This window comes from Strix aluco, chromosome 1 (genome assembly GCF_031877795.1).
Source record: "Strix aluco isolate bStrAlu1 chromosome 1, bStrAlu1.hap1, whole genome shotgun sequence".
NCBI classification, from domain to species: domain Eukaryota; kingdom Metazoa; phylum Chordata; class Aves; order Strigiformes; family Strigidae; genus Strix; species Strix aluco.
This window is the reverse complement of record NC_133931.1, coordinates 140,548,950-140,563,308: the sequence shown is the minus strand read 5'-3', so window position 1 is coordinate 140,563,308 and position 14,359 is coordinate 140,548,950.

Genomic DNA, 14,359 nt, shown 5'->3' with positions numbered 1-14,359 from the left:
GCCATGCCTGTCACTCTGCAAACTCCTCACTTGCACAGAGCTCGGCTGTGGAGAGCAGAGGGTTGGTCCATGCTGTTTTCTCAGGAAGAGGTACTGAAACTTTCCCACACCACAGTCTGGGGAGGAATAACATGGGCACTTTGCAGCTGTGAGGCTCACAGCCCAGCTGTCAGCCACAGCTGGCTCCACCTCATACACACCTGGAGAGGGCAGGGCCATGCACTGGGTGTTCAGTGCATGAATCAGCCGGCCACACTGCCACATCTTCTTGCAAATAATTTTCTTCTTGGATCTCCTTTACCTACCAGCCTTCAGGCCTCTATATCCTCCTATGCCAGTTCAAGCTCACAGGACTCGTAGGGTCTTCCACCCAACAGTGCCCCAAGCCAGTATTTTGCCGGAGGGAACTGACTACCTGTCCCTACAGCAATGGGTCAGTTGTTGGACCTCCACTTTCTCCTTTCTGACACTGCCAGTGGCGTGTTCAGGTGGCTCACAGACTTGACATCATCAGCAAGCTCTCTGTGAAAAAGTCATGATAGCAACATATTATGACACCTTAACAAACTGCTGGGAGAGTTCACTGTTTGTCAACAACAGGATACAAACAGCTGCATAACTGCATGTTTACCAGGATGTTACACCTCTTTGTTATCTGTATTGCTATAGTGCCTACAAGCTCCAGACCTGGACCAGGTCATGTGGTGTTAGCTGCTGAACTGAGATGGTCCTTTACACTCCAAACATTGTTAAATTACAAATTCTTCTCAGTAACTCAGCTTTCACCTCTCCTTTCCTCAGAGGAACAGAACAGCCACCCAGCCTAGGTTCAGGCGTTATCTCACAGCTACAGCAAACAAGCTCTTTGAGTTTAGCCGTCCAACAAACTGTGGAAAAGATCCAGAAATCAGATCTTTCTCAGCCTCTGTCCAGCCCCAAGAACTAGCCTTTTGAGAGTTTAGATACCTCCCCACCTTGGAATCTGAAATGTCAAGATATTTATCTGTTTTCCCTCTGTACCTGTATGTGAAGGTGTCATTCTTTATCAAGTTTCACTGAAAAATATCCCAACATCTGTGCAGCAAACAAGGGAAATTAATTACTTTGGAGACATAGGGGAAAACAAAAAGAAATCATATAAATATCAACATTCATTCCAAAAATGTGATATTGAAAACAATTGCCAACTGTAATAGGTAAGCAATGCCAGGAGAAAAAAGTTAGGAGACAAAACACACACAAGAGAAAAAAACAATAATCAATATATTAATATAAAACAATAATACAGCTGGTACAATAAAGTGATACCGTGGGGAGACATGCAGTGCATCATTAGTATTCTGCTCTAATGAAACCCACAACACGCAGTGTACATTAACTAGTGTAAAGTCTTTTCTGCACGGTGAATATTCTACCACTTTACTGGCCCATTTATTTTAACTGAAAGAGAGATGATCCTGTTGCCAAGCCATCAGATGGTAAAAGGGATATATTTGATGGATAATAAAAAAGGATCTGCCACAGCTTTGCAAAATATATTTCTAATTTAAATGCATGTGGTATACAACACTCATGCCATACCTGCAGAGAAAAATAAAGGTGGGGGTGGGTAAGAGAGAATGCGAGGGGGAAAAGAAGAAGGGGGGAAATATCATTTTAAATAAACAAAAAAAAAGTCACAGACATCACTCACATTTTTTTCAACCTGTTCTTGTGATACAGATTGACAGCCCTTTTAATATGAAATAAATCAGCCAGGATAAGGAATGTCTCAGAGAACATACAGATTGAGCGCTGATTGACAGAGCTTCTCTGAAACCCATTCTGTTTGCGCTCGGTTTTTTAGCAGCTAACTTGAAAGGATGTCAGGTGCTTTGAAATGTTTCAAGTGTTTTGAACCCAGCAAACAATCGTAAAATGTGCTTATTGGTGCTCAGGCTGAAGCAGGAGCGCGGCGGGGCTCGTGCAAGGACAATGCTGAGGAAGGCAGGCCAGGAGAAATGAAAACGAAGCTTTCCTCTTCCATTCAGGCACCAGCCAGCCATCGGGATTTTTGGACTGTTGTCAACATCCATACCTAGTTAGCATGATATTTTAAAGTGAAGATGCTGCGTATTGGAAACTTGTATCACGCCTGGGGAGAGTGCAGCATTGCATTCCCTCTATAGACTTACAGCCTCTTTTAACCAAGGATTGGCTAGTCGCATTGCTGATAACGAGACATGACATTTTTAAAGTTATGTGTCCAGTTTGTACCACTGCTGCTTTCCTGTTAGACTTAGACCAGCATTATGCTGGCTTTGATAATGTTGCAGATATTATGGTTAGCTGTCTCCTCATATTTCCTGAAATGTCCTATGTCTGTTGTTATCTCACAAAGCAAATACCAGCACATGTCATAGTCACACTGAGAGAGAAAAGATGAAAACCAAGCCCAATGGCATTTGCAGCCTATTTTAGCAGCACTCCCTTGAGAATGACACTTTGGGCTTGTATGGGTAATTTTTGTATGACTGGTTTGGCTTTTTTAAAAAATGGCTTGACATTTTCACTTTTATGCAAGGTGCAAAAGTCATTCAGAAAGAAGATCTCAGGGTTCTCCCTCCTGGAAAATCAGCCCAGTGAGGGAGAGCACTCAGTAACACAGTAAGTCTTGGTGAAAGTTGCTGGGTTCAGCTCAGGTGCTTCACCCGAATGATTCAAAGCTCATTCACGGGAGCTGAGAGTGAAACAAACCCAAAGACATCAGGTCCACTTGCATGGTCCACTTTTCAGGTACCCCAGAGAAACCTGGATGGATGAATGGTCCTTGTGCCGGGCTCTCACCTCTCAGCATGGCTCCTTCTGCCATGGCCTCAACTTCTGGTATGGTTGCTACCTCATGCTGGGGAGGGCTTTGTCAGCAGCCACATCTCTCTGCATCCAAACAGCAGATCCCCAGAAGGTAGTTATTCTCTGTGGAGTCCCTAATTTACTCTCTGATAGTTGTCTTTCCAACCTTTTGCAGAAGGAGACAGAAAATTTCCTGTATACTGGAATAAAATCTGTGCCCCCAGGAGTGAGAATAATGGTCCTGCCATTCAGTGTGGGAGCAGAGGAAAACAGTCTTTTAAAATCTTGTTTTTCTTCTGGTCTTTGCCTTCTAGGTCCAACATCCCTCTGATTTGATCTCCTCCCTCATTGCTCTCCTTGCTTCCACATCTGGCAAGGACACCAGCATCTCTATCAATATCCCTTACCCTTACTGCCTACATCCCTAACCTGTACCATGTAATTCTTGGGCAATCACATCTCCTGATGTATCAAGACATGCCCAGAAATGGAGTTCTGCTGCAGCTCTTTTAGCTTGCCTCAGGGCAGCTGGGTGCCCTGGACAAGAGAGAGATGTACATGCACAGGCTGTCACTAGGATGAGTGGCATGTCTGATGTGTCAAGGATGGGTCAACCTGTTGTGAACGTGCTGAGCATGCACAATAATGGCAAGGTGTATGAGATACACTGGATGCAATGGTCACAACACACAGCAGCTTGCCCCCAGGGCATTGGATGGATTGCACAAGGTTTGCTTGAGCAGAAATATGAGAGTCCTGATTTTTGGCTTCAAGCAGGAACATCCTCCTGCCCCATAAAAATGTGGTTAGTCACCTAATATGCATGACTTTGTGCAATTCTTCCTCTGTGAAAATGAGATGGGACTACATACCACTGGACACTACCTGGGCACAGAGAGAGCTACTGAGTCCCAACACCTTCTCCCCTCCTCTTTTTTCAGAGCTACTACCCCCCAAATATTGTGCCTGGATTTCAATAAAAACAAAATTCCAGGGGAAGAATATTTTTATCTATCTCTATAAAACCAACAACTCAGGGCTTGCTGACAAGCCTTTCCATTTCTCCCTCTCCAAGGCCATCCAGGCCACATTCCAGTGTTCACAGACATGTGGCTGTTAAATCTTACAACAGAGGGCTCTTGGGATTCAGTGGCAATATTATTGCTGTCCCTTATTTCTATAAGCTTAGACTGAAGCCTTCACACTACTGTGAGTAAAGGGCAGGAGCCAGACTGTAACTCTGGGAGCCATGTATTGATCCCTGTTTTAACAGGTGCTTCAAAGAAGATATAGGGCGTCCCTGGTCTTCTCCTGGCAAATCACTCCTTAGTCTCCCCCTTCTCTGCAGCAGAGTGTTGGTGGTGTAGGGGGGAGGGCAATACAGAGCCTGCATCCCCCTTCCAGTCCTCTGTGTGGAAAGGGGGAAAGCTGGTGACCCTTACTGTGCTACTTGAGGGCTCTGGCTGCCTGGATGTCCCATGCAGGGCTGAGGGGGACCCTCTATGACTCTTTGCTTCCTGCAAAAATGCACAGCAGCTCTGTGCTGGGAGACCTAAAGTGTGAGAGGGCTTTAGAAATCCCTGCCTGTCTCTGTGCTGCAGGTATCTGCCTGTTTGCACCTGTGGGCACCCAGCGGATGTGCTAACACCAAAGGGATGTCTCCCCAGGGGCACAGACAGCACCACAGGCACCCTCTGCTGGCCCTTCCTCTTTCCCCTTCTTGCATTAGGCAGGTTTTGTCCAATATTCCTATTACCATTTAACATTTTAGCTGTTTACATTCATCTCCTCTGAGGAAATGTGACGATCATGTGGAAGTCAAGCCCACATGGAAAACCAAAAAATGAGTTTCACCCACTATATAGACTCTAAAAAGATCAGTAAGTCTCCTATTTTACTTGCATATATTTGCATGTTACCCCTTTTTGACATTACTTTCTCAGCTTCCACCTAACACTTGTTTTTTCCTTCCAGCCTCAGCAGTGACCCCTCTTGCTCACAGCTGCCAGAGCAAGATGTGAGCCCCCGCTCCCACCATCAGTTGTTTTCATGTGGAAGCTGAATGGCACAAGGGCACCTGAACATCCTTCCAGTGCTCCTTGCCCTCCAAGGGGTGACTGCGTTGCCTGGCCTGGCATACTGGAGACACCGATCCTCACAGGTCTCGGCTGGAAGGCAGCACTGGGAATCAAAGCTCAGTTCCTCAAGAACTGGCAGGTTTAAAAGGTAGTCCCCTGGAGTGCCGAGCCATGGTGCTGACGAGCATCAAATCTATCTTAAAGTTGGAAATATGATCCAGTTGGGAATGACTGTGATTTAATGTCATCCAAGTACTACGGGGCACACTTCTTAAAGAAACTGCTGTAAATTATTTGTGGCTAATTCTGTGTGGATGGAGGGCATGATATGTTCACAAGTACAAGAGCCCTGCTTGTATCTAATAATTGTTATATCTTCTCTGAAATTTACTGCCGATGTCTCAATTTTAACAATTTAAATAACAAGCTTAACCAAGCGGAACTAGGCGAAGGCAGGCTGGCTCCCTTGATGAAAGCAGGACAACTCTTATGTCTGAGTACATTTATACTTTGACATGAGCAGTGACACACAAAGATGAAATCTGGTTAATGCTGCAGCTTTCTCAGCACTGTGACAGCTTCTTAGTCTAAGCAAAACTGTTTCCAAAGTGGGCATAGCTGTTAACTTTACTTAGAAGAATAATTAGAAAAAAACGACTCAGAGAGGCAGGATTAGGGAAGGTTCACCACTGGACACAGAGCAGCCACAGGATCCCCAAACCAGCAGGATGGCTGTGTGCTTTGATGGCAGTGATGGGCTTGCACAGCCCTGGCTGAGCTCCATGCATGACTGCAGGGCTCAGGAATGACTTAAGCCCCAGTGCAAATCAGGGGAGTTTGACAAAAGCACGTGTTGCAGATGCTGGAGGCCGATGTTGTGCGTGTTTTAATACTATGAAACATAATTGGTGATTATGGGGACTGGCCTGAGGAAGCTGATAGAGTTGTTTATCGGGGGCTTATGTGCCACTGCAGCAAGGGAAACCTTGGAGAGCAAGTTCTTCATTGTCCCTGAAAAAGAATAACCCATAACGAGAAAAAAACCTCCTAATCTCTCATGAGCTTCTACTTGCAGAGTTTCCAATTCATTTTGATAAGAAGAGGAAAAGGAAAGATGCTCATTCTCCCTCTGCACAAGACAGCAACAGTCTTAATTAAAACAATCATACAGAAATTAATAAAGGGTTCCTCTACCCACCTATTGCAAATCCCACAGACTTGTATCTCAGCAGACAGGTAAACGACATATCTGGAGTTCATTGTTATTTATTGATCACACACTAAAAATCTTCCCTGAGCTATATCAGGATTTCTTGAAATTAACTACCCCCCTACCTAATTCTGGTTTCTTGGCTGGGAGACAGTTTGTCCTTGTCTGCGTATTCAGTGAAATTATGTTAATACCGGGTCAGATACATTTATTGTTAGCAGTGGGTGATACTTATAACAAAATTGAGGCAAAAGTAAAGGAGTCTGAGTTGAAGGAGAATCAGTCTTTTCCTCCTAGAAGTAGTTTGCTGTTAAAACCATCCTGAAATACCTCTGGCAGCCAGTCCTACCCATAAAGCTGGCAGAAGTCCTGTTGTCACAGTAACTTATGTGAAGTTCTACCAGCTCCCAGAATAAAATAAGTTACTGTTGCCAGTAAAATTATGTCTATACCAAGAGTTTTACTGGCACAGGTTTGCAAGTTGCTTGGATGATTTTTTTCAGCGCCTCTAACAAAAGTAGCTAAGCTCTATAATACAGTCCAGGCCAAAAACATCAACGATGAGAAGGAATACACAGGAGAATAAGGAAAGGCTTAGTGAATGGGAAAAGAAATGGATCTGTGACGGGAACCAAAGATATAAAATGAACTAGAATGGCAGCTATTGTATTATTTACATGATTTATTGGCATAATTATTCATTATTTATTCTGGGCCTCAAGAGTCACAGGCATCAGTCAATCTCAAATCTTTCAAGATGCCAATCCTATCATGAGAAGGTAAGCTTTCCTTTAGGTAGTCTTTCCTTTAGGTCAACTGGTTTCAATATATCAGCATAAGTGAAAGACAGTCCATCAGGATTGTCAGCTGTATGGGGAATTCCCCTAGCCTCCTACCATATCCCTGATGGCATGTTTACTAAACCTCAGGTATCCATGAAGTTACAAGCCATAAAATAACATGTGGTTGATTACAGTCTTTGTGTGCATCCCCTGTATTCTCCAAAAAGGTACATCTATTTCTCCAAGAACATTCCCTTCACATGCTTTGCGTTTTGGAGAAGGAACAACAGGAAGCAATCTCAGCCCTCCCTGTGGGGTCAACCAACAGCACTCACCACTTGCAGACAGGAAAGTTAAGTCACAACCTAGCTGTGAAACAGCATTAGGAACCCATCTAGAGGCAGTATAAAGACCTCTCTGCATGGTGTGTTCATGCCTTCTTCATTTTGTGTACAGCCTCTGGGTTCCTTCAGTGGAACAGTGTTTTCTGAGCAGAGCAGGATGCAGTGTGGTTAGCATGGTCTCTAATGCAAGGCATGAAACAGGTCCCTTTCTCCAGCCCACTGTTACTGGGCCCCTCTCTCTAGCCAGATGTTTTCCTAGCCGAGCCCTAGCTCTCCAAGCACCTGCTTTGAGCTGCTGATAGCTGCAATGTTAGAAGGAAGAAAATTATTTTCCTTGGACTTAATGTCATAGTTTATGCAAGTCTTTGGTCCCTTATGTAAGCCAGTCCAGCTTCCGACCAGCAACTGTAGAAGATGCATTTATACTAGAACAGGATGGATAGATAGATAGATAGATAGACAGACAGACAGACAGACAGACAGAATAATGAATGTCTTCCAGAGCTTCTCATTGCCTCTCACACCACCACTATGAAGAGAAATTACTGCAGTAATGAATTCTTTCCCTCAGTCCTTTATTGAGGCCAACCTGGTTTTGCACATGGGAAACTGGTAATAGGAATATGTTATAAGCTTTGGTTTGCTCCATAAAAAACATGCTCATTTCATTTACACCAGAACTAATGAAGCCCAGGTTCTTACAGGTTTGTGTCTTGTATTGATGTCTAACAAGCTGTAAGCTCTAGCCGAAGCATTTCTCACGGTTGAGCATTAGGGTCAGTCTTTGTCTCCCTTCCCTTCCTGGGGACAAGGGAAGAAAACTGACTGGTTTTGTTGTTTTTGTTTTTGTTTTGTTTTGTTTTTTTCTGGGAGAAACCAGTCATCTTTCCTGCCTGGTTAGCATCTTGTTTTAGATGTGCTGCCTTGATGAAGGGTTGGATAGGCACCAAAGCCAGCGCAGAGGAGGGAGTGGCACAGCAGAACCAGGACCGATCCTTTCTGCAGGAAAAAAAATGTTTTTTTCAGTCATAACATTACATCCCACCTTGTGTCTCTCCCACTTCTCTTTGCAAAAGGTGTAGAAGCTACCATACTTCTGATGTATATTTGCCAAATTTGACTGACAGGTTCAAAACAGTTTGGGTGGGACCCAAAAGCTATACAGATAGTGTGGAAACCCAGTTAAAAGCACATACATCAGAACTTAACATTACTTCAATCCTGTAAATATGAGCATCTTCATACGCATACTGTGAGCCACAACATTGCTCTGCAGGTTAACAGAATTCTGTCAAAGTTTTAGGAGACCAAAGACTTTGTTTTCTTTCTTTCTTTTTTTTCTTTTTTTTTTTTTTTAAAGAGAGATTCATTGGAGTATAACATCAAAATATTTGTTGTGGTAAATTTAAATGATAGTCACTGGGTAAGCAGACAACATTGGTTAATGCATATAGTACATTTTTATTTACTTGTTTCTGACACTAACATTTTTATTTGGGGTAATTTTCTTTTAAGATCCTTCATTTTTATTCTCCTTTTGATCTGAGTTTATGAGATCCCATCAGTCACAGTAAATTTCAATCTGCTAGAAGACAGCCCTCAATTCAGACAACTGTAACAAACAATCAATAGGATTATTTTGCCTTTAATGATTCACCTGCATGAAAATCAAAACTTGCTCTTTTCATTAGACCTTGCTATAAGCATGCTCTTCTTTCCTCTCTGGATATTTTCACATCTGACATGTGCCCAGGTCTTGAACAACCAAATATTTGAGAGATCCAGACTGTTGTGAAATGCAGTGGGCCAGACACGAATGTGCAGAGGCGCAGGAGAAGTCAGCCTTGCCCTGCAGCCCCCTGCTCACTTGTCATGGGCAGGCACCCCGTGCAGGAGAGGCTGCAGCGGTGGGCGCTCACTTGCCCAGGGCTAGAAGGAGGCAGCTGGTAAAGCGTGGTGGCAGGTCAAGAACCTTTTGGAGCAAGGAGGGAGCATGAGGGCAGAGCCCTCCCCAGTGCTTCCTGGGGCAGCCTCACACCATGTGGACCAGCTGATGGGAAGGGTTAACCCCCCACCAGGCAAGGGCTGCTGGTGGAAAGGGACTCCATGGCACATCTTTCCCTCTGTGGGATTGCTCTCCAGGTCCTCTGGCAGGAAGCATGGAAAATGCCTCTGCTTATCAGCACAGCATGCCTGTTAGGCCTTCTTCATCCTTTAAATTCCCTTAAAGTGCATCATTGTCCATGGTGCTTACAGACACAGGGAAGGAGAAGTAGGACTTCATATTTATGCTGGCTTTTCATTTTGTTTTCAAATTACTGTACAAATCTCCTGACTTTTCATCTCATTTAGTTGGACCAGGCTGTGGCCCTCAAATTCCTCACAGTGCGAGCAGAAGGTCTGGCCTCAGATGGAGCTACTTAGAGGGCTTTACTGCCCAACTACGGGGGAAATTATAGCTGCTGTTCCTTATTAATCTTGTGTGTTATTTAATACATTTTATTAAATAAAAGCAGCAATAATTTAGACCCAAATATTCTGGAAGGTTAATAAAGGCAAGAGGCCAAACTTCCCTTTCCATCATGTAGTCCTTGGTTCAGATTAATGTTGTGCCAATAACTGCAATAATGGAATAACTCAAAGGAGAACCTGGCATGAGGCGTAGCTGAAATCCTTGTCCCAAAAGGCTACAGAAAAACATGCACAGTCTTTGCAGGGACAGGCTTTCGGACAAAAAGCCATTTCTATTACATGCTGAAGACCAGCTGACCTTGAATCAGAGATGAACCCCAGCCAGAAAAAAGCAAAAGGTTTTCTTCAGAAGTTGACTGAAAGTTTGGTTAGCAGAGATGATAATTCAGACTATAAACATTGCCCAGACATCAAACAAAATGCAAAAAAACAACACATGCAAACCCAAGATAGAACAAAACCAGAAGATAACTATCTTCTAAATCAAACATTCCTGCTGCAGTCATTGCTCCAGCGAGACCAGGATCTAAATGACCACAGCAGAGGTGGGCATAAGTAACCCTGGTTGGAGCTTGCTTTTGAAAGGCAGCAGTAGGGTTCAGAGCTGCAAAACAGAAAAAAAAAGAAAAAAAAAAAAAAGAAAAAAAGAAGTGCTAACAATTTCTAATTTAGTCAGCCCTCCTTTTTTCCCTCACTGTTTTGGCACTGATGATTGGTATGTCATCTTTGTCAGTCCAAAAAAATAATTCTTTATAAACACACTGAATAATAATCACCAGTGTTGTGACTTTACTGACTACTGTGTGTGGCTGTTTGCATGAGGGAGAATTTGACCTACTTAGCCCCACTCTAACTTATTGGAAACAAATTGAATTTATAGTTCTTTTATAGTGTAAATACACACATAAAATTTTGAGATGTTTAGGAAAACTTAATAGCAGAGCTTTGTGTAGCAACTTGCCTAGACAGCACAGAGAGAAACTACTTCTCATGTTCCGACAGAGTTTACACAGAATACAAAGATGCTTTGTCTTTTCTTGCCTTTGTCTCTGCATCTGATACCAAAGTTTGTAGGTACAATCTTAAAATTTAGAAAGTTGCTTTTCCATCAAAATTGCTGTATGAACACATTTTGCACTACAACCTTAAAAGTAGTTGTGCTTCTCGCTTTTGTTCTTTCATTATGTGAGACTCACAGTTATTCAGTATTTTATTCTCATTAGAACACTGCTTGTCACATGTTTTCACCAGAAACATTCATCACCAAGGTCAAAGGGTGAATATCGTGATCTATTATGCTTAGAGGAATCTAATGAAAAGCCACATAATTATCCAATTTTAAGAGAAGCATGTAAAAAAAGAAGGGGGGGCACTTGCTATAATTTAAATTGTTTTGTTTCCCTGAAGCAAAATTCAGCACCTGATTGACAGGACATAATGATAATTCTTATTGATATGGTGATGTTAATTGTGTAGAGATATTTAATAAGTCCCATATTCCTGAGGTAAATGCATGCTCTTAACCTGCACCTGAACCTGATTTTTGATGCAGTCTGAGGATGAGGCAAAGATACAGATAACTGAGCACAAGTGGATTTTCAGTCTTGTGTGGCAGAATGGAAATTGGAATCTTCAGAATCTATTAGGAGAGCAATTCTGCAGTTGCTCACACTTTTATAAATTATGCTGTATATGATGCTAAGACACAAAGTCGGGAGTTTCAGTTGGGGAAAATTACCATGACTTTACTGCATCTACAGGAGTAGGCTTTTTTTTCCCCCTTTTTTCCCAAAAGGGGGTAGAAAGCAGTTTACATTTTAATAGAGATGTACTTAAATAAGGTGAAAAACATTCTGTCACTTAACCCACTGACTGGCTCGTCCTCTAAAATGTGAGACAAATAGCAGAAACAACAGATAGAACAAAAATAAGTTAGGCAGAAAGCTGCAAACAGTGTAGTCATTTAAATACATTTTACATTCAGGTTTCCAGCTTGGTGATAGTCACCAGCTGTAACAAGAACAGCGTGGAAACAGTGAAGGGGTATTGAAGTGGCTGAGAACAGCAGTGGGTTTCAGAAAGACACAGGTTATATTTCTGGATTTCCCCTGAGGACATGTGCCTTGACATTGACTAAGTTCTTCAACCTCTCTGTGTACCTTAATTCTTCCGCCTTTGCAATGGAGATAATGATTCTTTTTTTTTTTTAACACATGGAATTGCAAACCCACAATTTGAATAATGTCTTGGGATTGATCCATTTGGGGCTTGATAGCCCCAAGATGCTGAGCACTTCAAACGCTCATCCATATTTCAGCACACGCCTGAAGCTCACTGGGACCATCCATGCATTAAGAACTAAGCACATGCTTACATGCCCTGCTGGAAGGTGCCCTGAACATGCTGCAGGGGGGAAATCTTCAGTTCATGCTAAGGAACGTGTCAGAGGGCTCCCTGTGTCGAGCACAGTGAAATTACACAAGCTGCTGTCCTTTGCTGCTAAGGCTCTTCTTTCAGGAGCCTTACCATGACACCTCAGGCACTCAGAGGGATGACAGTACCTCTAGCTGCCCACCTAGGAGAATCCATAGATGGTTCAACAATGTGCTGATGTGTAAACCAAGGCTGCATCTTCCTTTTTTTGTGGGATCTGAGAAACTTGGCCTTGTGTATGCTCACCAGGCTGGAGGGCCTCTGGAGCTGGTTGTGGTGTCAGAGCACAGGACCATGTCCTAAGGAACTGGCTCTGGTACCTGTCCCAAAACCTGGTAGTACATCACCCTGCAGCAGATGCCAGTCCAGCTCACTGAGCATGGCTGTGCTTTGCACTCTCACTCCACCAAAGGCAGAGAGGGGGGCATAGATGACACAGTTATCCAAAAGAGCTGAAGGGTGTGAGACCTCCCAGCACAGCTTCTCTGCCAGCTGCCCCTAGTATAAACTAGCGTGTGTGCTGCCCTATGTGTGTTTATTTCTCTCTGGAGAAGGAAGAGGTAGGTCGGGAAGCCTGCAGCTCACTCCTGGCCACCCACAGAACAAAGGTGGAGTTGTCTTTCTGAAATCCAGGACAGAAGCAAAATTACTTCCTCCAGAGAAAGGTGGAAACAGGGGAGGCCCTGCGGCTTGGAGGGGAGCCACAGGCTTATAATGCCTCCCTGGGGTGCTCTGGGTTTGGTGGTGTGTGTGGCCTACACTGTGCTGGGACACTGCCTGAGCACAAACCCATGAGGAGAGCGAGTCCCCTACCCTTCAAACTCAGCCACGTGCTTTTTGCAGTTTCTGCAGTCTGGAAATCGATCCTGTTGATGTCTTTAACTCACAAAGACTTAACAATTTAGGACTCAGACTGTTCCACTAGGATAGCAGAAGTGACTTAAGGAGCAAGCGAGATTAATGAAACAGCCAGGGACAAACCCAAAATGAGGCAAGCAACTCTGAAAGTTATATATATGCAATCTGAACATAGAGGAGAGGGTAGGAGATAAAGAGAGAGACTTTAAAACTGAGTCAAACACCCATAAAATAAACCCCAAATCACATTTCTAAACATTAATAACACTTTAAATAAGCTGCTATAAAAATGCCAAAAGTAATATATTAACTTTGAAAATAGCATTTACAGCACTTGCACATAAAACTGAAATGCACTTGTGGTCCACTGTGTAGTTTGTTCATTAGATGAGCAGCCAAGGATCAATAACTCTGTAGGACAACTGCTAAGAATGGCTTAGATAAGATAATTTCAGCTTCTATTTTATGAACATGAGCAACTGAGCAACTGCTTTTTTAAGTAGTTTGGAGATACCACACCTAACAGCCTCCCAGCTTTGGTCTGGTTTTCATCTTATGTTACAACATGAAGGCAAGAAATTATTGTGTTTTAAATGTGCACCTTGCAGTCAAATATTTCCCTGTTAAGTGAAGCTATCATCAAAAGATGCTGGTGGTCTAGCTTAAAAGACAGTATCTGGATAACAGGACAAGAGGTGGACATTTTGAAGTGAAAAACCATACTTAACTAAGTGCTACAAAGGTCAGCAGACATAGGCAGGGTAACTGTACCAGCCTTTACCACTTCACTGAGAAATCATAGAACATAAAATCATAGAATAATTTAGGTTGGAAAAGACCCTTAAGATCATTGAGTCCACCCATTAAAATGAAAGCAGAGTACAAAGTATATTATTTTCATAAAGAGGCAGTATTTAACAGAAAAAAAAAAAAGTGTGAAAATAAAAAAACAAAGTTATTTTTGCCACAGAACTATCGGGCCGTGGACCATGGATAGTGCTTCTGAGATCACACTACGAATAATGTTCATGCATGCTCCAACTGGGAAAAAGAAATTCTAAAAAGCTCTATTTCACCTTCATTTTTTTGCACTGATTTTTTAACAGGCTTGTGCTTCTTTCCATCAGAACTGGCATACTCATCTAAACAGCCCTTCAGATCAAATCTGTAAAACACTGGGCATCTTTCTACCCGCTGAGCACATCCATAAAGAAATAACAAAAATAACTAAGTGACAAGAGGGATTGATGTGTAAGGAAAAATAATCAAATAAATTGTGCTTGATCTTGAACTGATGATCTGGAAGTAACATATTGAAGACAGTAGGATTTTACTATTTTAGATCCATTG